This window comes from Ascaphus truei, chromosome 5 (genome assembly GCF_040206685.1).
Source record: "Ascaphus truei isolate aAscTru1 chromosome 5, aAscTru1.hap1, whole genome shotgun sequence".
Taxonomy (NCBI): domain Eukaryota; kingdom Metazoa; phylum Chordata; class Amphibia; order Anura; family Ascaphidae; genus Ascaphus; species Ascaphus truei.
Window position 1 is genome coordinate 292512828 of NC_134487.1, and position 21677 is coordinate 292534504.

The 21677-nt window shown below is 45.0% G+C and overlaps 1 protein-coding gene across 1 annotated transcript in view; it reads right to left on the minus strand.

Moving 5' to 3' along the window:
- Positions 1-21677, minus strand: part of AMN1 (antagonist of mitotic exit network 1 homolog) — a 93269-nt gene that overhangs the window by 22908 nt on the left and 48684 nt on the right.

Genomic DNA, 21677 nt, shown 5'->3' on the forward strand with positions numbered 1-21677 from the left:
CTGTACATGCCAGGATACTATATATGTCTTTGTGCTGTTGGTAGTAGGAATTTTGGACTGAAACTTGCAAAGCTTAGAAACACATGGTAAACTATGAAACACAACACAAACAGAATAGAAAGTGTTACAAGGTCAAAGGCTTTCGCATTATTATATATCTCAACAAAACAAAAGCTGAAAAGACCACTGATCCATTGGTTCAGATTCAAAAACAGTGTGGATTGATAGAAGCATCTACTCATTAAACCTAAAAAGGATAAGCATTACATTATTACTGTATCATCATGTTGTATATTTCTCTTCATATTTGCTTCTTCCATGCCAATTCTATAATTATGATTATTTATAAGGCGCCATCATGTTCCAAATTGGGGATGTAAAAGATAGCAACAACATTACCATACACTGATACACCAGATAAGAGCAGTGCGCTGAAAGAAAATATCCCCAAACTATTCTTAGCTTGTGTAGAGCTATTCTTTGCTATTTTATAGAAGAGTGCTGAAACAGCTGTCTTTGGAGCTGTGCTGTACTTTCTTATTCCAGGCTTTGTTTTTTTAAATATGTTTTACGTGCACAAATTAAAAATATATTGAGCTCGATTAACGTGAGTGTTGCCCTTTAGTAAATCTTGGGGTGTATGCAATCCTTCTCTAAACTATTTCCCTCCATGACCTAATGAGCCATATTGACTAAGCCAAAGGTCACCTTGCAACACTGGAAGACATCTTGAAGAGGCAGCCCCGATGGACTTTAAATTGTTTGGAAATGGCATTATAACCTTTCCCAGATTTATGGACAGCAACAATTGCTTCTCTAAGATCATTGCTGATGTCTTTCCTCCTTGGCATTGTGTGAACACACACCTGAATGTTCCAGACCAGCAAACTGCTAAAACTTCGGCTTTTATAGAGGTGGTCACAGTTGCTGATGATCAATTAATCAAGGGCATTTGATTAGCAGCACCTGTCTGCTACTTAGCATCTTAATTCCTATGGAAGCAGTAAGGGTGTACTTAGTTTTTCACACATAGCTTCTCCATTTTGGCTTTATTTTTGTTAGATAAATCATGACACGGTGTAATATGTCATGTGTTGTTGTTCATCTGAGGTTGTATTTACCTAATTTTAAGACCTGCTAAGGAACAGATGATTGTTATTATGTCCTGATATGTAAAACCATAGAATTCAACGAGGGTGTACTTTCTTTTTCACACCACTGTATATCAGAACAATGCTTAAGGCGACATACGTGTCAGCATTACACATACCAGCTAATACAAATATCATAAAAGAATATACATTCCTAAATTAACGTACAGGTCAAATCCCCTAAAGGTCACTCCCCCTCCCTTCCCATTCCTTTGTCCTGCAAAAGGAAGTAAAACAGACAAGGAAGGGCAGACTGCTAGCAAAATACTTTAACTCTGTACATGCCAGACTTAAGTGCAACCCGGTATCCACCAAGAATGGCGTACTAGGCTAGATATGTCGAACGGATTCTCGTGCTACCTTTTCTATGCTTATATCAATGTAAACTTGTTATCACATTGAAAAGAATGTCTGCTCTAAGCACATATTCCAAATCACATTTCTACTTCATTATAAATGTATAATTTACCTGGCAGTCCCAGTGCTAGCAATGGGCACATTGTTTTAGAAATTAAAATACGACGCTAATGGGATTAGGTATGAAGAGCCACAAACTGCTTTTTCGTCCCACTGAAATCCCATTTCAAATTGCACTTGTGTGCAACTATGTACTAACCCGAGAACTCTTAATCTGCGCTATCGATGTCATAAATGGGGGTTTTTTTTTAGGCACAAAAATTGTGTTAATGCTAGTTCTAAATTAAAAAACTAATCAATTCATTTGAAGTTAAATTGTAACAATCAGGTATCCAAGATGACACAATCCATCAAAATATTAACTATACGTTACATGTACAGTATGAAGTCACATAACGCCATTCGACGTACAATGCACATTTTATGAAGTTTTGAGACACTTTTTAGCACTAAAATTGAGATGCACAACATTTTTTTCGAATAAACAATAGTGGAGTATATTCAATGGACATATATATACAGTGTTCGACAAACCTATACATTTGCCCGGGCGAGTGGATTTAACCCCCGGGCGAGTAAATATTGGCCCAAGCAGCACACGTTTGGTACTAGGTGGCGAGTAGATTTTTTGGTGTGGCGAGTAGATTTTTTGGTGATTTGTCAACCACTGTATATATATATAACTGTATGCTCATCTGCATGTCTTATGCAGGTCTGCAACCCAACATTGAGCGCACGCCCCATAATGTAACACTTTAACATTTAATGTAGGGAAGAATGGGTGGGGGGATTAAAAACACTCACAATGTGCAAGTTAAAATATAGCAGTATGTGATTTATAATCACCACCAAGGCAGGTACAATCCGCACCAAGTAGAGAGTCCAAGAACAGCTGGAATCAGGCTCCCAAACAGCGCTGTCTCTCCGGTAACACTTGAAATCCTCCAATTTAGTAAGGTATCAGAGTAAGCCTCACTATAGCTCCATGTGCTCCCCGGCCGTAAAGGATGCACACAACGTGATGACGTAATGTCGCAAGGTACGTCCCTGACGCAAGTTTATCAATGTGCTATATTTTAACTTGCACATTGTGAGTGTTTTTAACCCCCCCACCCATTCTTCCCTACATTAAATGTTACAGTGTTACACTATGGGGCGTGCGCTCTCTGTTTTGTTTTTCTCATAGATTCTGCTGTGGAATTGGTTTTTCCATGTGAGAGCTGCCGTGGACCCCTGGATCCTGTACATTGTCCTGTTGTTACCTGTCAGGACTCACCTTAGGGTTTGGACATTGGACTTTGAATTTGTTATGTCATTTATTTTTTATGTAATTGTTTATTCTAGTATGTTATTAATATTATATTATTAATGGTTCTATTATTTTAGGCTATTCAGTATCATTTTTTGCTATTCACATATACTTTTGTTAATCTATTGGCGCTACTTTCTTTCCTTTTTATATATATATATATATATATATATATATATATATATATATATATATATATATATATATATATATATTGCACAGAAACAGAATACGAAATTCTCACTCATATTTCATACATATGTATCATTGATTCCTGACGAAGCCTAGCGAAACGCCTCGAATCTGTTCCTGGTAGGACATTGATCCAAGTACTGGCAGCCGAGTGACCAGAGAGACTACTTCCACCCTGTTTAGAGCCATCACAGGAAGTGACGTATGGGGATGAAAAGGAGGTAGCAGGCAGAGACCGGCAGAGCACCAGGGATCGTCAACTAGTCCTCTCCAATGAATGATACATATGTATGAAATGTGAGGGGAAATTTCGTAATCTGTTTCTGTGCAATATATATTTCCATTGGAGATACTACGCTATTGTGAGTTCTCTTTGCTTTTCGAGAAAACACTGGACTGAAAGACACATACTTTAGAGGGGGGGCCATTACAGTGCTCCCATCAGAGAGAGGTGGATCTCTGATATGCTATTCTAATTAGAAGAAATCTGTGAGTGGGACCAACACATCCTTTTAGATAAATAGTTCACTTTCACAATTGGCTACACCATTATTTGTATTTCTTTACTTCACATATTTTCCACGTGATCAACAAGCGCTCCCCTTACCTGGAAGACGACAAACAAGGGGAATACCAACTAGGAGAGGTTGCAGTCGTCAAGGCGGGAAAAAATAAATGAGTGAATAAGGATTTTAGATGCGTCGTGAGTGAGAAAAGGGCATAGCCTAGCAATGTTTCAGAGGTGAAAGAGGCAGGACTTCATAAGGGCTTGAATGTGAGGAATGAAGGACAGAGTCAAGGATTGCCTCTAGGCAGCGGGTTTGGTGTGTTTATAACATTGTGCTATTATTGAGTGAGGGAGTGTTTGGGTGTAGGGGTGAAAGTGGAAGGAATGAAAGACTATTCATTTTGTTTTGGACATGTTAAACTGCATATAACAGTGGGACATCCAGGAGGAGATTTCAGACAGACAGTTAGTGACACAGGACAAGAGAGAGGGGGAAAAGGTAGATTTGGGTGTCAGCAGCATAGAGATGATACTGAAGGCCAAAGGATTGCATTAGTTCATCGACAGAAGAGGCATAGAGCGAGAATAGCAGAGGACCAGGACAGAGCCTTGTGGAACCCCTACAGAAAGAGGGAGTGAGAAGCCAGAGAAGGAAACACTAAAAGAGTGGTTGGATATGTAGGACTTGAACCAGAAGAGGGCTGCATCATAGAGAACAATGGAGTGTAGGGTGTGGAGGAGAAGGAGGTGATCAACAGTGTCGAAAGCAGCAGAGAGAATTAGTAAGCAGCAGAGACAATTAGTAAGGAGAACTGATCCTTAGACTTAGCAGTCATTGGACACTTTTGTTAGTGCTGTTTCAGTGGAGTGTAGAGGACGAAAATCAGATTGCAAAGAGTCAAGCAGGGAGTTGGAGGAGAGAAAGTAAGTGAAGTGGTTGTATACAAGTCACTCAAAAAGCTTACAGGTAAGGGGATAAGAGAGATAGGACGGTAATTAACAGAGAGGCAGCGTCAAGTGAGGGCTTCTTTAGAATGTTCATGATGAGTGCTTGTTTGAAGGAAGATTGGAATATGCCAGGGATGAGAGAGAAGTTAAAAAGGTGAGTTAGGGTGGGGCTTAGTGTGCCAGAGAGGGAGCGGAGGAGATGTGAGATAATAGGATCAAAGGGGCAGGTTGTAGGGTGGCATGATGAGAGGAGACATTCTCTTCAGTTACAGGGGAAAATGAGCCGAGAGTGGATTTAGTTGTGCAAAGGGATGTAGGTGTTGTATGTGGAGCATGACCTGAAGAGATGCCATGTATGATGGACTCAATCTTATCTGTGAAGTAGGTGGCAAGGTCTTGGACCATAAGAGTAGCAAGGGATGAAGGTGCAATTGAGCAGAGAAGGGAGTTAAAAACGGCAAACAGGTGTTGAGGGTTAGAAGACAGTGTTAATATTAGAGAAGTAAAGTAGGTGTTCTTGGCAAGGAAAGGGGCAGTGCTATAGGAGGAGTGTAAGAATTTGTAGGGGAGGAAATCTGTAGAGCGGGATTTCCTCCAGTGACGTTCTGCAGACTGTGAGGAGTTTTCGAGGTAGAGGGTGGAGCTTGTGTTCCATGGTTGTGATTTAAGTTGTGGGGGGCGGCATGTGGTGGCAGGAGGTGTCTTATCTAGGGCTGATGAGTGTACGGTTGTATAGATAGGTTGCCAGGTCTGGGCTGGAAAGGGTAGAGATGGGAGAGAGAAGAAGTTGCAAAGATATTGAAAATTGGAGAGGGTTTGGAGCATGTCGGTTTATGTATGTGTGTGTGGAAGTAGGTATGAGGAGGGTGCAGAGGGTAGAGGGGGTTCTAAGGTATAATGTGAAAGGAACTAGAACCAGAGAGTTTGCATATAGCAACTTACATTGCCATACATTAAAAAACAATTATGATGGGTCCTCGTGTGAGACACAGAGGGGGAAAAAATAGGGTTTGCATGTGTACACTGTAAGTACATCAGATATAAAAGTTTTTTCATGAATTTTGAATACAATAATGTTCATGCCATACTTCATGGTTTACTACTGTGTATACAACAGGTATGTTATGGTCATATACTCATCTTCCTACGTCACTTTTTAGAAGCTATCTCACTCGTATCCCATTATTATGTGCCCCTTAAGAATTACCTTGAAAAATGTATTTAAGCATGAAAATCAAAAGAAACATTTCTAAGACAGGGAAAAATGGAAAACAAGCAGTTGGTTGTGGCGATCTGGTGAATTTCTAGTCATATAAGAGTGTAAATAAAGTGATAGTGGAAAGTGTTGAGTGAATGAAAGCATCTCTAGTTTCTTAAATGCATGAAAAGAGGTTTAGTATACAAATTGATTCCACACAAGATTCAGGAATTGTAGATCAAGCAAGTTGTCATTCGGTAAGTTAAAGATGGAGCCATTCATGAACTAATCTGTGTACTTCCAGTTAAAGATACATCAGGTCGAAAGTCCAATGAACTGTTGATGTCCTATTTTTAAGTGCTTGGGTTTGCCTACAGAAAAGCTGCAGGTGGGTAATTTGACGGTGCAGCAAATGAGGTGTCCATACAAGTGATTGCAAGCACAAATTGCCTGATGCTGTTGGGGCATGTTATGGTGGGATAGCAAAGTAGGTATTGTGATGGAGTCACTGTCTTTGTACTGTATACTGGAGAGTAGTGCAGTATGTGTGCTTTCCAGTATACAAGCAGTTAAACTCCTCCTGGAGAGGCAAGATGCACCTGCAGCCAATCATGCTGGACTCCTGAACCAGCATGAGATTTAAAAAGGCATGAAGTTGCCTGCACAAGGAGATTGATTTTTCCCTGGACTCGGGATATTTTGACAAGCCAGGAGTGACCCTGGTTGCTCTGGATCCCCAGCCCTGTAGGAGGAGGGCTGCTAGTACCACCTAGGACCTACACCCAGAAAGAGACTTCCCCTGAGATTGAACAAGCCTGCTGTATGCTTACAAGGAACCGGCGTTTCAATCCTGCTAGGGGAATTACCTGGAGACCCTGGGATGAATACCCAAACAACTAAACAGATAAGGACTTTTGTATTGTTCCGTGAGATTCTGTTTGCAAATAATTCTGTATGTTTTGGGCTGGTAACTGGCATAGAAGGCCAGCCAATGAGAGAGGGACCTGCTGTTTAGTCAGTCTCCAACGAGGAGTAGGTTTTTATTTTATGCTTTATTTTCTTAAAAGGGACAGTGTGGGGGGGACTTCCGGTGACGTCACCCGGTATGGACGGCTGCTAGAGGAGCTCCTGAAACCCGCGGGTTATACAGCGACAAAACCCCCACTTAAACTTCAAATTTATGGACGAAAATAGTCCTATCAGATAGACAAACAGAAGGGGAATGTCAAAAACAAAAAAAACGAATAACCAGGCTGTTACCAAATTTTTCTCACCGTCTCAGCGAGGGAAAGCAAGCGCTATGAATCCCCAAGATGGCGGCGGACCGCATGGCGCTACCTCCCAACCGGGGAAAAAGACCCAGCCGAGAGAGAGCCCCCCTACAAGCCCAGAACAGGCAATAACCAGGGCATATTTGGAAGATCTGATAGCGGGAATGGCTGCCACCCTCAAAACCTCCTTCCAAACGGAATTGCGGTCTGCGGTGAGCGACATAAGGAAGGAAATCTCAGGGCTAACGGAAAAGACCACTACCCTAGAGAACAAGCTCTCCGAATCCCTACAAAGACAGGGAGAAGCAGAAGAAGAGATCAGCCGCCTGGGTGAAGAGATCTCCCTCCTCAAAGAAGGCATGGAAGAACAAGAAAACCGTGACCGAAGACAAAACATCCGTGTGAGAAATGTTCCAGAGTCAATCACACAAGAACAGATTAGGCCTTACCTTCTGGAGTTCTTCAATCTGGTCTGCGGGGAGATGGAGGAAAAGGAGATGGAAATGGACAGAGCCCATCGTGCGCTAGGACCCAAGTCTGACGATCCAAAACGCAGAAGGGACATCATAATAAAAATGCATAAATATACCTCAAAAGAAAGAATTATTTCAGCATGCCGGGACATGGGAGAAATAACTTTTCAAAATGAGACACTACAAGTGTTCAACGACTTGTCAAAAGCAACAAGAGACCGCAGACGGGAGCTAAAGCCACTGACTAACCTGCTCCGGGAGAAGGGAATACAGTACAGATGGGGCTTTCCGTTCAAAATCTCGGTGAACAGAAACGGAAAGTTCCTGTCCCTGAAATACCCCGCGGACATGGCCCCATTTGCAAAGGCCTTGGGCCTAACCCCTCCTCAGGCATGGCTATCGGGCAACCTACCATCTGAAGACACCGCAGGAGACCCACCCCGGACATCGGAGAGGATCGCGGCCCAGCACTCCAAAGACAAGTAAGTAACAGCCGCCACCGCACCCAAACAACACCCCCCTTCACGATCCCGAGAGAGAGAGGAGACCCACAACTACACTGAAGGATATCCCATCGGGCCGGAGCTGTACCTGGAGAGAAGCCGCTGACCTCCCGATCAAGACGACACTGGAGACCGCTGCCCACGTTGGAACACGTGTCATCTGTTCCCGCGATGGCACCGAGGCGAATCCCGCCAGTCGAGTCGAAATCCTGGTCCACACTCAACTCGACCGGATGGAGCGGGATCGTGGTTTCCCTGTTGCCGGTTCGCAATGAGGGTCTAGCTCCAGACCTTGTTCTGCCATGCCCCGATCCCCAGTCTTTCGGCGAGGCTGCAGGGGTGTTCGTTCCACCCCCCTCTTCAGCCGGTGGACCCGATCCCACGGGATGTTTTTTTTTGGCCCATGGGGGGGAGGGGGGTGCGGCCCATCAGCGGGCAATCAACGGAACCTGAACCAGCGGAAACGCATTGGCGCAAGAGACGGAGGACAACTGCGACCCCGAGGACCCAGTTCAGCCGACTTGTTTTAAAGGACGCACAAACACAAGTTAAGGTTTTGCGCCCTGGAGGCCGTGAGTAGCATAATAAAAGGTTATACCATAGAAAGCACCCCGCGGCACCCCCCTCCACCCGTAGCAACCCCAACCCAAGCACATAGCCCCCCGCCTTTCCCCCCCCCCCTCCTCCCCACCCTCCCCCCTCCACTCCATCACACGTCCCCCCGCATCCCCCCTCTCACCCCCCCCCCACCCTGGTTTCCTTTCCCACTCCCCCTCCCCCCCAGCCCCCACCCTCCCCCCCACTCCCAAAACCCAGGTCCACAGTACATGAGAATGATACACATAAACCCACGACCCACAACCGAAAAGTATATATAATGTGTGGAATGCCCCTATGCCTCTCCTTATACTTCCCCCCCTCTAGAACGACATTCAGAGGAAGTAAAAGTACATAGAAAAGCTATGAGTACCCTCGCTGATCTCTAAACAGCACATAGCATACTGATGGGACAGAGTGATACAATAGATGTAACACACAAAAATGTGAAATGCCTGTACTGCCTGAAATGCTCCGTCAACCTCCCCCCTCCCTCCCCCCTCCCTTCCCCCCCCCCCCTCCCTCCCCCCTCCCTTCCCCCCCCCCCCTCCCTCCCCCCTCCCCCCCCTCCCTCCCTCCCTCCCCCCTCCCTTCCCCCCCCCCTCGACGCTAGATAAAGTTGAAAAATATACATAATGTGTGATGTGCACCTGTGCCTCCCCTAATAGACCTGAGCTGACTCTCAGACAGTATACAAGATTCCCATTACATAGAGTGGTATGAGAGTTACAACATATAAAAATGTGAAATGCCTGTACTGCCTGAAATGTTCCATTAACCTCCCCCCCCTCCCCTCCCTATCCCCTTCCCTTCCCTACCCCCTTCCCCTCACTACCCCCTCCTCCCCCCATTTTCCCCCTCTCCTTTCCCCCCCCTCTCTTCCCCCCCCATTCCCCCCTCTCCCTTCCCCCCCTCCCTCCCCTCCCATTCCCCCCTCTCCTTCCCCCCCCCTCTCCCCCCCCCCTCCCCTCTCCCCCCCCCTCCCCTCTCCCCCCCCTCCCCTCTCCCCCCCCCCTCCCCTCTCCCCCCCCCCTCCTCTCCCCCCCACTCCCCCCCCTCCCCCCTCCCCACGGGTGCTATACAAAAGTTGAAAAATATATGCAAGAAGAGATATGTACCTATGACCTTCCTTGGAACAGAACCTAGAGGAAGCAAAGGTCCATAGGAAAACTGAATGTGCCTAGGCTGACTGCCAGATAGTGTATAGCATACTTATTGTACAGAGTGATACAACTGACGCAGCACATAAAAATGTGAAATGCCCACACTGTTGGAAAGGAACCGTAAACCCCCCCCCCACCCCCACCCTCCCACCCCTCCCGCCCCTCCCCTCACCCCTCCTAACCCCCCCCTCCCCCCTAGCCCCCCACCCGCCCCCCTCCCCCCCACCCGCCCCCCTCCCCCCTAGCCCCCCCCCCGCCCCCCTCCCCCACCCACCCCCTCCCCCCCGGTAATATATAAAAGTTGTGAATTAAACGCAATGTGGTTTATGCACCTATGCCTTTCTTTGGAATAGAACCCAGGGGACGCAATGATTTATAAGAAAACAAAAGGTGCCTTGACTGATTCCCAGATAATATATTGCATACTAATAGCAAAAAGTGGTATAATGGATGCAACATACAAAAATGTGAAAAGCCTATATTGTTGGAAAGGTTCTGTCAACCCCCCCCCCATCCCAACCCACCCCCCCACTATCCCACCTCCCCCCCCACCACCCCCCACCCCCCCCCCCCCACCCGCCCACCCCCCACCCCCCCCATCCACCACCCCACCACCCACCCCCCCCCCCCACCAACTGCCCCAACCCCCACCCCCCCCACCACCCCTCCACCCCCCCACCCTCCACCCCCCCAACCCCTCCCTCACCCCCTACCCCATCCCCCCCCCCACCCCCTTCCCACTCAGACGAAGCAAACTGACAAAAGAAAGTTGAAACTGCTTGGGTGGAAAATCAAAATGTGCACAGTGGGGCTGTGGTGTAATACTAAGCAACAGATGTTGTATAAAAATGCAAAATGTTTAAACTGCCTGAATCACACCCTCACCTCCCCTATCTTCCCTCACCCGTGGATTGAGAATTTACATAAAAAAGGGGTTAAGTAATTTCTATAGAGGGTTTGGACCCCTCAGACGTCCAACGGTGGACTGACCCGGAACCACCCCAGAAGGGCTCTTATAGCCCAAATGCCGGCTGTTCTTAAAGCTGGCAAAAGTTTGTTGAGACCTTTTCAAGGCCTCGTTACAACCTATTTCTATCAGCTGACCCTGTCCCAGCTGATCTTCGCCCTACCCCCGTTGACCCTCCCCCACGCCGCCCCCCCTCAGCTTAAAATAGCTATCTTAGCCAAAAAAAACTCACAACTCCCACACCTACAGAGATATAAACTAGACTCAGACTTACTGAATCAGGGCCCCTCAGATGGGAAAGATGAGGCCTTACGACACCCTCTAAAAAAGAACCCAAATGGCTAGCCAAACCACAATTAAATTCACCTCTCTCAATGTGAAGGGCCTCCAGAATAACCGTAAAAGGAGGCTAGCACTCCAAGATATGAAAAGATCAGGGGGGGACATCATATTTCTACAGGAGACCCACTTCACATCACAAGACCCCCCAAATGTATTCAAAAAAGTGTTCCCAATGTGTTTTTTCGCATCATTTACTAGCAAAAAAAGGGGCGTAGCTGTCCTGATCAGACAGGGCACCCCATTCAATCATATCAAAACAACTGCGGACCCAGAGGGTAGATTCCTAGTGGTATATGGCTCCTTAGCGGGCTCAGCGATCGCTCTTATCAATGTATATGCCCCAAACGAGAACCAGACCGAATTCCTAAAGAAAGTACTCGAGGGCATAGACCCGGGATATCTATCATCGATGATAGTGGGAGGGGACCTAAACATGGTCCTCAACCCTACCGAGGACAGATCGACCACAATGGGTCCCCCCCGCACAACCCCCTCCCAGATCACAGGGAAAAGGTTTAGGGGAATCTTGAGCGAGTTTTCACTGGTGGACATCTGGAGAACCCAACACCAGGGCCAGAGAGACTATACTTTCTACTCAGCACCTCACCAGACCTACTCTCGAATAGACCACTTTCTGGCCACAAAAAATGTGGTGGCGGCAACAACTGACTCCGACATAGGACCGATCACATGGTCTGATCATGCCCCAATTACCATAACCTTGACAACACCCTTTGAAAAGACAATAAATTACTCATGGAGGCTAAATGACTCACTACTCAACCATCCTGAGATAGAAAGAGAGATTAGATCTGCCATTCGAGACTACTTTTTTTTAAACTCAGGATCCGTCTCCTCTCCAGCAATCCTGTGGGAAGCCCATAAGGCAACCATTAGAGGGAAATTCATCTCCATCGCATCCCACAGGAAAAAAGCCCGCCAAAAACTAATAAAGGAGCTCACGGATGATATCAAAATAATAGAACAAACTCATAAAGCTAACCCCTCAAAAAAAATATATAAAACATTGACAACAGCTAGAGCAAAACTTAGACAAATCCAGCTGGAGGATGTTGAGAAAGCCCTTAAATGGACCAACCAACAATATTATGATAAAGGGAACAAGGCAGACAGACTTCTAGCGACTAAATTAAGAGGGGTGCATAAACGGTCCCAAATCACGGCGATCAAGAGTAGGTCTGGTGAGATACAACATAGTGACAAAAAAATAGCAGCCGAATTCACAAAATTTTACACCGAACTTTATAACCTAAGATCCAAAAAGAGCCGCCCCGAATCAGCAGCATCTGAATTAATAGCACAATACTTAGATAAGTGTCAACTCCCCACACTAACGGAGGAGGAAAACACAGTCCTCAATGCTGAGATTTCAAAAGAGGAACTGGAAGAGGCGGTCAAATCATTAAAAATCACTAAGTCTCCTGGCCCAGATGGCTTCACTAATGTTTACTATAAGAGATTCTTGCCAGTATTATCCACGCATCTCCTAAGAATATTTAACGATTTTATGGAAGGAAATCAAATCCCTACGTCAATGTCCCTGGCCACCCTGGCCATAATACACAAAGAAGGCAGGGACCCGATGCAATGTGGAAGCTACCGTCCAATCTCCCTGCTTAACTGTGATCTCAAACTATATAGCAAAATACTCGCAAATAGATTGAATCCCATTTTACCAAGATTAATAGATAAAGACCAAGTGGGATTCGTAGCAGGCAGACAGGCCTCGGACAATACCCGAAAGATAATTGACATTATTGAACATGTCCATCTCACAGGGACCAAAGCATTACTCCTTAGCTTGGACGCAGAGAAGGCGTTTGATAGAATAGACTGGCTATTCATGGACCATGTTATGCGCAAATTCGGCTTCAAAGACGCATATCTAGAAGGAGTCCGTAGATTATATCAAAATCCATCTGCAACAGTAAAACTACCAGGGGGCAGTAACCAGAGATTTGAGATTACTAATGGAACTCGACAGGGATGCCCCCTATCTCCTCTCCTCTTTGCATTAACCATAGAACCCCTAGCAGCGGCAATAAGAACAAATAGAGACATCAAAGGAATAGAAATTGGACACAGGCAGCACAAAATATCACTATTCGCAGATGATGTCATTTTAACCCTGACGCAACCCCAAACATCCCTACCTAACCTCCAAAAATAACTCCGAGATTTTGGAGATATATCAGGCTATAAAATCAATAACGATAAATCGGAAGCATTAAATCTAAGCCTGCCAGAGCCAGAGGTGAAACTCCTCAAATTAAACTTTAACTATCATTGGAGCTCCTCGAGTATCAAATATCTGGGAGTAAAGATAGCGAGGAACTACCAATCCCTATATCAACAAAATTACCCAACCTTATTCCAGAAAATTAAACAAGACCTAGCGAAATGGGGAGGATATCAAATATCATGGATCGGGAGAATGATCTCAGTTAAAATGAACATACTCCCCAGATTATTATATTATTTCCAGACGCTCCCGGTCCACATCCCTGGCTCAGAATTAAAGAATATACAAAAACTAATCTTCCACTTCATTTGGCAGGGTAAGAAACCCAGAACCGCTAGGACAGTTCTCCTGGCATCAAGGGGAAGAGGAGGACTTGGGGTCCCAGACATCACAAAATACTACCTAGCCGCACAATTGCGACAGGTGGTAGTCTGGAATGCCAACCCAAACCAATACTGTTGGCTAGACATAGAATCATACTACGCCGGAACGCCTTCACTACCAGCTTGCCTTTGGTCCCTGAGCAGGGAAGACATGCAGAATAGTAAACTCAAATTAGGTCCAATGAGACACACATGGGAGATCTGGACGAGATGCAAACATAAATTTAAGCTCACTTCGCCCCAATCCCAACTCATACCAATTCACAAAAATCCGAAATTTCCTCCTGGTTGTGAGCCCAGACAGCTGGATCAATTCAAAGTAAAAAATATTAGAACGATCGCTGACCTCGTGAGCATTGGAGAATTCCTGAGCTATCAAAATCTACAAACCAAATATGAAATAGCAAGGTTGGACGTATTTAAGTATCTACAAATTCGGCACTTTGTTCGAACCTTATCCCCAACGTTGAAATTTCCCCCTCTCACAGTTTTTGAGCGGCTTTGTCGAGAAACAGGCCACCAGATAGGTCTTATAACACAAATTTACGCAGTATTAGAAAGGGCTATAGAAGCCCCCACCCATGACTATATGCTGCATTGGGCAGCAGAATTGGGCATAGTTATAGACCGAGAGGACTGGGAAAGAATTTGGGAGAATGCCTCAGGAACTTCCATATGTACCACAATCAAAGAAAATATATATAAAATACTGTTCCGCTGGTATCTTACCCCAGTTAGAATAAACCAAATCTACCCCCAGGCGTCCGATCTATGCTGGAGAGGTTGCGGTCAAAAGGGGGACATGGCACACATTTGGTGGACATGTCCGGAAATTCAAAAATACTGGGGAACCACTCAAAAATTAATATTTGAGGTCACCGGCCTCAAAATCCCTGTCGACCCGCTGACCTACCTGTTGGCCAGGCCCCTAGAAAATGTGGACCGACCAACAGGTAAATTAATCTCCTTCATCCTAACAGCGGCTAGATGTGCAGTGGCTGCCGCCTGGAAGAAAGTGTCTCCCCCCTCAAAACAAACGATAAAAAATAGGATACAAGAGGTAATGAACATGGAGAAACTATCGGCTTTTCTGAAAAGATCCACGGACTCCTTTAATAAAACATGGGACCCGTGGCTAACCCATATGGCACCCCCACGTCCCTAACCCAAAGATGAAAAGTAAAAAGAACGAGTCTAGAAACTCCAGTAGAAATACTCTGAGGACGTAATAAGCAACAAGTATCCCCCCCCCTCCCCCCTCCCCACCTTCCCTTCCCCCCCTTTTTCATACTCTTACTCTCTGTTTCCATACTCGCGCCCCCCTCACAACCCCAGGAGGGCCAGGAAGGCGATGAGCTTTCCTCTTTCTCTCTGGTTTCTTTAACCAAAAAATGGAGAAAACTTGTATTAGGCTGTATTAACATATATGACATGTACATTGTGAAATAAGTATTTGCCTAATAAAAATTTTTGGAAAAAAAAAAAAAAAAGGGACAGTGTGTCTATTATTTAGTTATTACTGTGGACTAATAAGACCACTATTGTTCGACTCTTACTGACCCCGCCACGAGGCTGTCTTGACACAATGTTACGCCGGTGCTGCCCACAGACCAGACTCGTCCATTATACTGAGGTGGGGACGTATAAGTGCACGCACCCGCAGCAGAAGGAGCGTGTCCGGAGTGTGGTGTTTTGGCGTTGCCAGGCCAGGTGTGAACAGGTGTAGCAATACTTGCCGGTACCGGTACTGAAGGAGCGAAGTGGTTGCCGTTAGCCAAAGGTCGGGGAGAGAGAGATCCGGAAGGTCGAGGTCCAAGCTGAGGTCGAGGGATGGAAGAAGCTGCAGGGTCAAGAGGGAGCCGGGATCCAGAGACAGGTAAGCACGTCCGCCAAGCCGGGTCATAACCTGAATGCACGAAGACAAAGGGAGAGCCAGAATAGACGTCTGTAGCAGAGACTATGTCGAGCGATGTGAGAGAGGCAGAACAGGCATTAAGTACTGTGGCTGACCAATGGTTAACGGAGGCAGGCCTGAAGGAGCCCTAGGAGCAGTCCAGGATTGGTTTCCATAATAAGCTGCCAGGTGATAAGGTTTAGGGTTAACTAGTAACCAGCGTGTGGGAGGGAGGTGTGGCTTCACTGCAAGAGCAGTGAATAAATTAGCTGGTGCTGGAATGTGTTCAGTAACAGCAACGGCAGGCAGCTGAGCACCAGCCCCGCGCGGGGCAGCAGCAGCCCGACGGGGAGGACGGGGAAGTCCCCTCAGCAGGGAAACCGGGCGAGGAGGGAGCCGCACAGCCGCGGGAGCGGACAGAGGTGAGGGGAGGTCACGCTGCGACCGACGTGACCCCCGAGTCCTCACACACAGTATATAATGGGGCATACATAAGAGCCAGAACCGAAAGGTTTACACAAACTACTTGAACAAAAATTGCTGCCTAGGATTCTTTTTGGATTACTATTCGAGAGGAAATAAGGTCCTGTCAGTTCCACGTTGCACCACATCCATTTATTTCCACTTATGTTGTCTTAGTGTGCTGTCTATTTCGATTGTTTGTTAACAACTGCTGCCTAGGACATTTCTGCTGATATCTGCAGAAGTTCCTGTTTCACTAACCACAGAAGTTCCTGTTTCACTAACCACAGAAGTTTCTGTTCCGCTAACCACAGAAGTTCCTGTTTCGCAAACCAGTTACCGAGCTGACAACTGTCTGAGTGCAACAACAGGAAGATGAAAGCTTAAATTGACACAGATTTACTGGTATAGGAAAAACAAGATCAGCACAATAAGAATGTGCCAGAAGGTAGAAAAGACCATATAAGGGAATGGTGAAGATAGAAGGATGGGTGGGACTAAATAAATGTTGTACGTTTGGGTAGTATAAATATAGGATCATTTATGGAAGGGGTCTGACACAAAGATGTTTCTCAAAGTAGATTTGTTTCTAATTAAGCCTCAGCAAGCAATTAGGATTTATAGTACAGCTCTGTCCTCGTGTGATTAAGACAAGCAATGTGGTCTAGACCAGCGGTGCGCAAACTGGGGGGGGCAAGATTATTTTGGGGCGGCGCAGGCTGCGTGCGGCGAAACCTGGGGGCAGGCAGAGCTGTGCACGGGCGGCCAAGCAGCTCAAGTTCCATGCTGCTGCTCCTCTGCTATATGGAAAATAGCTGAAGCGCTCAAATGCAGGTATATCTCAAAATGATAATAAGCCAGACCACTGTACCAGGGTACTAACAATTGATATAGTACCTATTGTGTCATATAATGGGTACTATCCTCCTGAAGACAGGTGGTGTGTGGTGCAACCCACTCACCACCAGTCTCATTGGCAGGTTCCCCTGAAAAATATGCAAATACTCACATCCTGGTAGGGCAGGCAGGCAGGCTGTGCAGCTACTCAATGCAATACAGGGAAAAGGGAGACCAAAAAGCGCACCAGCACAAACGGAGCAGGAAGAAACCAGGACAAAAAAATGATTAAAAGGGCACTTTAATGTGGCAAAAGACCCATCCAATGCATTTCGAACGTCGCAGCGTTCTTTTTCAAGGAAAAAAGAACGCTGCGACGTTCGAAATGCATTGGATGGGTCTTTTGCCACATTAAAGTGCCCTTTTAATCATTTTTTTGTCCTGGTTTCTTCCTGCTCCGTTTGTGCTGGTGCGCTTTTTGGTCTCCCTTTTCCCTGTGCTGCTCCTCTGCTGCCTGCTTCTCTGTGGCTGGCTGTGGGGGCGGGGCCTTCCCTTGACACAGACAACTCCTCCTGTCTGTGTGCAGTAGCTACGGAGACCGGAGCAGGAGCATGTCCCCCGCCCAGGTGAAAGTGTGTGTGTGTTGGTTGTGATTGTGTGTGTCTGTGCTGGCTGTGATTGAGTGTGTGTTGTGATTGTGTGGTGTGTGTTGTGATTGGGTGTGTATGTTGTGTCTGTGTTGTGATTGAGTGTGTTGGTTGTGATTGAGTGTGTGTTGTGATTGAGTATGTGTGCTGTGTCTGTGTTGTGATTGAGTGTATTGGTTGTGATTGAGTGTGTGTTGTGATTGAGTATGTGTGCTGTGTCTGTGTTGTGATTGAGTGTGTTGGTTGTGATTGAGTGTGTGTTGTGATTGAGTATGTGTGCTGTGTCTGTGTTGTGATTGAGTGTGTGTTGTGATTGAGTATGTGTGCTGTGTCTGTGTTGTGATTGTGTGTGTGTTGTGATTGAATGCAGCGGTGCGCAAACTGGGGGCGCAAGATTATTTAGGGGGGCGCAGGCAGCGTGAGGGGTAAAAAGCTGTTCGCGAGCGGCCAAAAAGATGTGCGCGGGCGGGTAACCGAAGATTTGCGCAGACGGCCGAACAGGATAGTGCAGGGGGCGGCCACGTGATGGTGTTGTGTGCATGCGCGGGGGCTTCGGAGGTACGGGGGAGGAGCACGCCCCAGCGCTTTGATGTCAAATGCCCCTCCTTCCGGTGTCTGCCCTACAATAGCGCTGTGGTCCTGCTCTCCTCCGCTAGCAACCTGCTTCGCTGCGATCCTCTGCAAGTGAAAGGGTATTGTTGTATAACCAGGCTATAAAACAAAGGTTAATTAAGCCCTCTTGTTACCCCTGAAACCGTGGGGTCCTTGGTAGCTCTATAAGTCAGTGACCAGGGATAATACATGCTGAAAATAAAGTGACCCCTGCTTTTTTCTGCTTTCATGTTCCCTTGGTCCTAGAACTGTGAGATTTCTTGTATATCAGTTTTAGAGGAAATGCAATTATTTGTTTGCAGGACTTCGGGGGCCAAAGTTACCGGTAGTCGTTTAATTCTCCACGGTGAGCAGGCATGATTTGCCGGTATGCGGGGTGAATTACACCGGGGCTACCCAGTGTCCCCCAGACTCCTGGATTTCGAGCCCAAATATTCCCAAACCATTTCCCGTATAAGGTTCCCCAACGTATATTCTTAATTAAAGTGTACTTTATACAGGCTGTCCTCGGTTATCCAACGCAATGCGTTACTCAAAATGGTGTCGGATAGCGAAGCGTCGTAAAGCGAAACCCGTTTTCCAATAGGAACACTGTTTAAATCAAACGTTCCGTTCCTGAAGGCATTTTTAATGCTAAAATACACAGAAAATGTTACTCAAGCAATAAGATATGCAGCACACACATAGATTATGATGGAAACATTATATTTATTGATTCCAGAACTGTAAAATAAAACTATGCTGTATTCTGTATAGAAATGTACATGAGCAAAAAAAAAACCCATCAATTATTGGAGGAAGATGATGGGGGTGGGGATCTTCAACAGACAACGGACTTTTTGGAGGTGATGTAGGTGGAGTTGAAGGTTTCGGCCTCTTGAAGAATCTCTTCATTGAAGTCTGGACAGATCCTTTCCTTTTCTGCGTGTAGATCTCTCTATAGCAGCAATATTGAGAGAGTGGAGCCCCTTCAGTTAATCATGTGCTGCAGAGGTTAATTCCAGGAATATATATAATCCGTTTGACCAATAAATTGATATCAGACAATAATGAGTTAATACTTAAAGTACAAGCAGCTGAGTCTCCTGACTCTCCCTTAGTGTGGCAGCAGCCTGGCGGTATACAGAGGGTTGACCAAGCTGGTTTTGCAACCTGCTATGGACCCCTCAAATGTATGTGTCTCGCACTGGAGGTGGCTGATCCCCTGGGTAGCTTGCTGAAATAAGAATATAAACTTACTCAATTCTTGTATTGGTCTGTTCAAATCGGCGTGCTCCAGGCTGTTCAGTAGTGCAGCAAAGGAATATCCTCTCAATGAAGAGAGTAATCAGCGGGCACTGATAGGAAAAATCGGATGACGGCTGGACTGTGCAAAAAAAAAATATATATATATATATATATATATATATATATAGCCTTTATTGGTTCATGGCAAAATACACATTAAAAAAGGGAGAAATGGGTCCCCCCCTTAGCGCTCTAACGCGTTTCACCCGTGGGGCTTTGTCAAAGAGTGTCTTTACTCGTCATTCATCACTCTGATACAGGAGTCAAAACCGGAAGTGACGTCGTGCTACTCGCTCCGTTGTCCTGCCTCCATTGCTAAGTGGGGAGTGTATCACTGAGCAGGAGAGCTGACGTCACACCCGATCGAAACTAGTATATACACACACAGTGTATCTTAATCACCAAGAGAGAGAAACATATAACAAAAAGTAGCAAAGATGTAAAAGGTATACATGCATATATGTGTAGGCACATCATGAGAACTAGCTAACAATGTTTCTCTAACAATAACAAATTTATGATGAATCATATTAGAAGAAGTGTGTAAATTTAAAAATAATAAGCAAGTTAAAACCAAGTAAATGCTGGAAGGGACAAATTGAGATAATACTAAATAATAAATAATAAATTGAAATAATAAAAGAAAAAGAATAAGGAATAAATGAAAAAATGATAATAATAAAAAGTATATATGTAATAATAATGAAAAATATATATATTAAAGAGATGTGTATACATATATGAAACACTTATATTGCCAAATATTTGTATGAAAAATATATATAAAGTGTGGACTCAAATAATATAATAATGTAATAATGATCTGTTTCTCCACATATATGCATATATATGCACATGTGTATATGTAGATACATATACATACAATATGGATCAAAAAAATTGATAATTTAAATATCACAAATTGTCATACATAATCTTCAAAGACAAATACAGATATATATATATATATATATATATATGATCACTCATAGAACATTGAAAAAAGGATAATGAACAAATGGAAAATCTCTAAAAAATATTAAAGAGCAATACAAAACAAGACAAGCTTCAAAAGATACATCAATGAGAAAACATCAATAGGATCATCCAGAAGAAGATTAATATCTCAAAGAGCAATATAATCATAATAAAAGGTAAGATGTACTTGTAATCAGTCAAACTTCAATGTACTATATTCACTAATGGATGAGGGAAAAATACTGATATACTAGTGGAGAAAATGTTTTATCTCCCAATCGACATTCATGCCGTTGGGGTTCAGACTGTCCATTGAAAAAATCCAAAACATTTCTTTTTGGTTAAGAATGCCTATCGGACGAGGTGATCGCCAAGGCATTCTTAACCAAAAAGAAATGTTTTGGATTTTGTGTGTGACGTCAGCTCTCCTGCTTAGTGATACACTCCCCACTTAGCAATGGAGGCGGGACAACGGAGCGAGTAGCGCGACGTCACTTTCGGTTTTGACTCCTATATCAGAGTGATGAATGACGAGTAAAGACACTCTTTGACAAAGCCCCACGGGCGAAAAGCGTTAGAGCGCTAAGGGAGGGACCCTTTTCTCCCTTTTTTAATCTGTATTTTGCCATGAACCAATAAAGGCTATATATATTTTTTTTGCACAGTCCAGCTGTTATCCGATTTTTCCTAGCAGTACCCTCTGATTGCTCTCTTCATTGAGAGGATCTCTCTATAGCAGCTGATTTGGTTAGACACCCCACGACTGACTGTTGAACTCCGTTCAATGTTAGGGTCATTGTCCTCAAATATGGCCAGTGCGCTATCAATGTGCTTGAATGCCGCAGCCAACATTTTGCTTGACAATGATTTACGTGGCTGTGGCTGTGCCACATCAGCAGACTGGTGGGCGTCCTCTTCAGCAATTTTTTGCTCTTCTAATTGCATGAGGTCTTCATTGCTCAACTCGTTAGAATGTGAGGCGAGCAACTCCTCAATATCCTCGGTTTCCACCTCCAAGTTGAGACATCTGGCCATTTGCACAACAGTTTCTGTAACTTCTGCAACAGTCTCTGTAAGGCCTTGGACATCAGACACACAATCAGGGCACAAATTACGCCAAACTCCATTTAAATTGGATTGTTTCACCTCATTCCATGCCTCTCCGATGTTTCTTACTGCATGGAAAATGTTGTAACCCTTCCAAAATTCTTTTAAGGTTGGACCACCTTCCACATCAGTTGCTCTGATGGCCTGGGCAAATGTTCGCCTAAGATA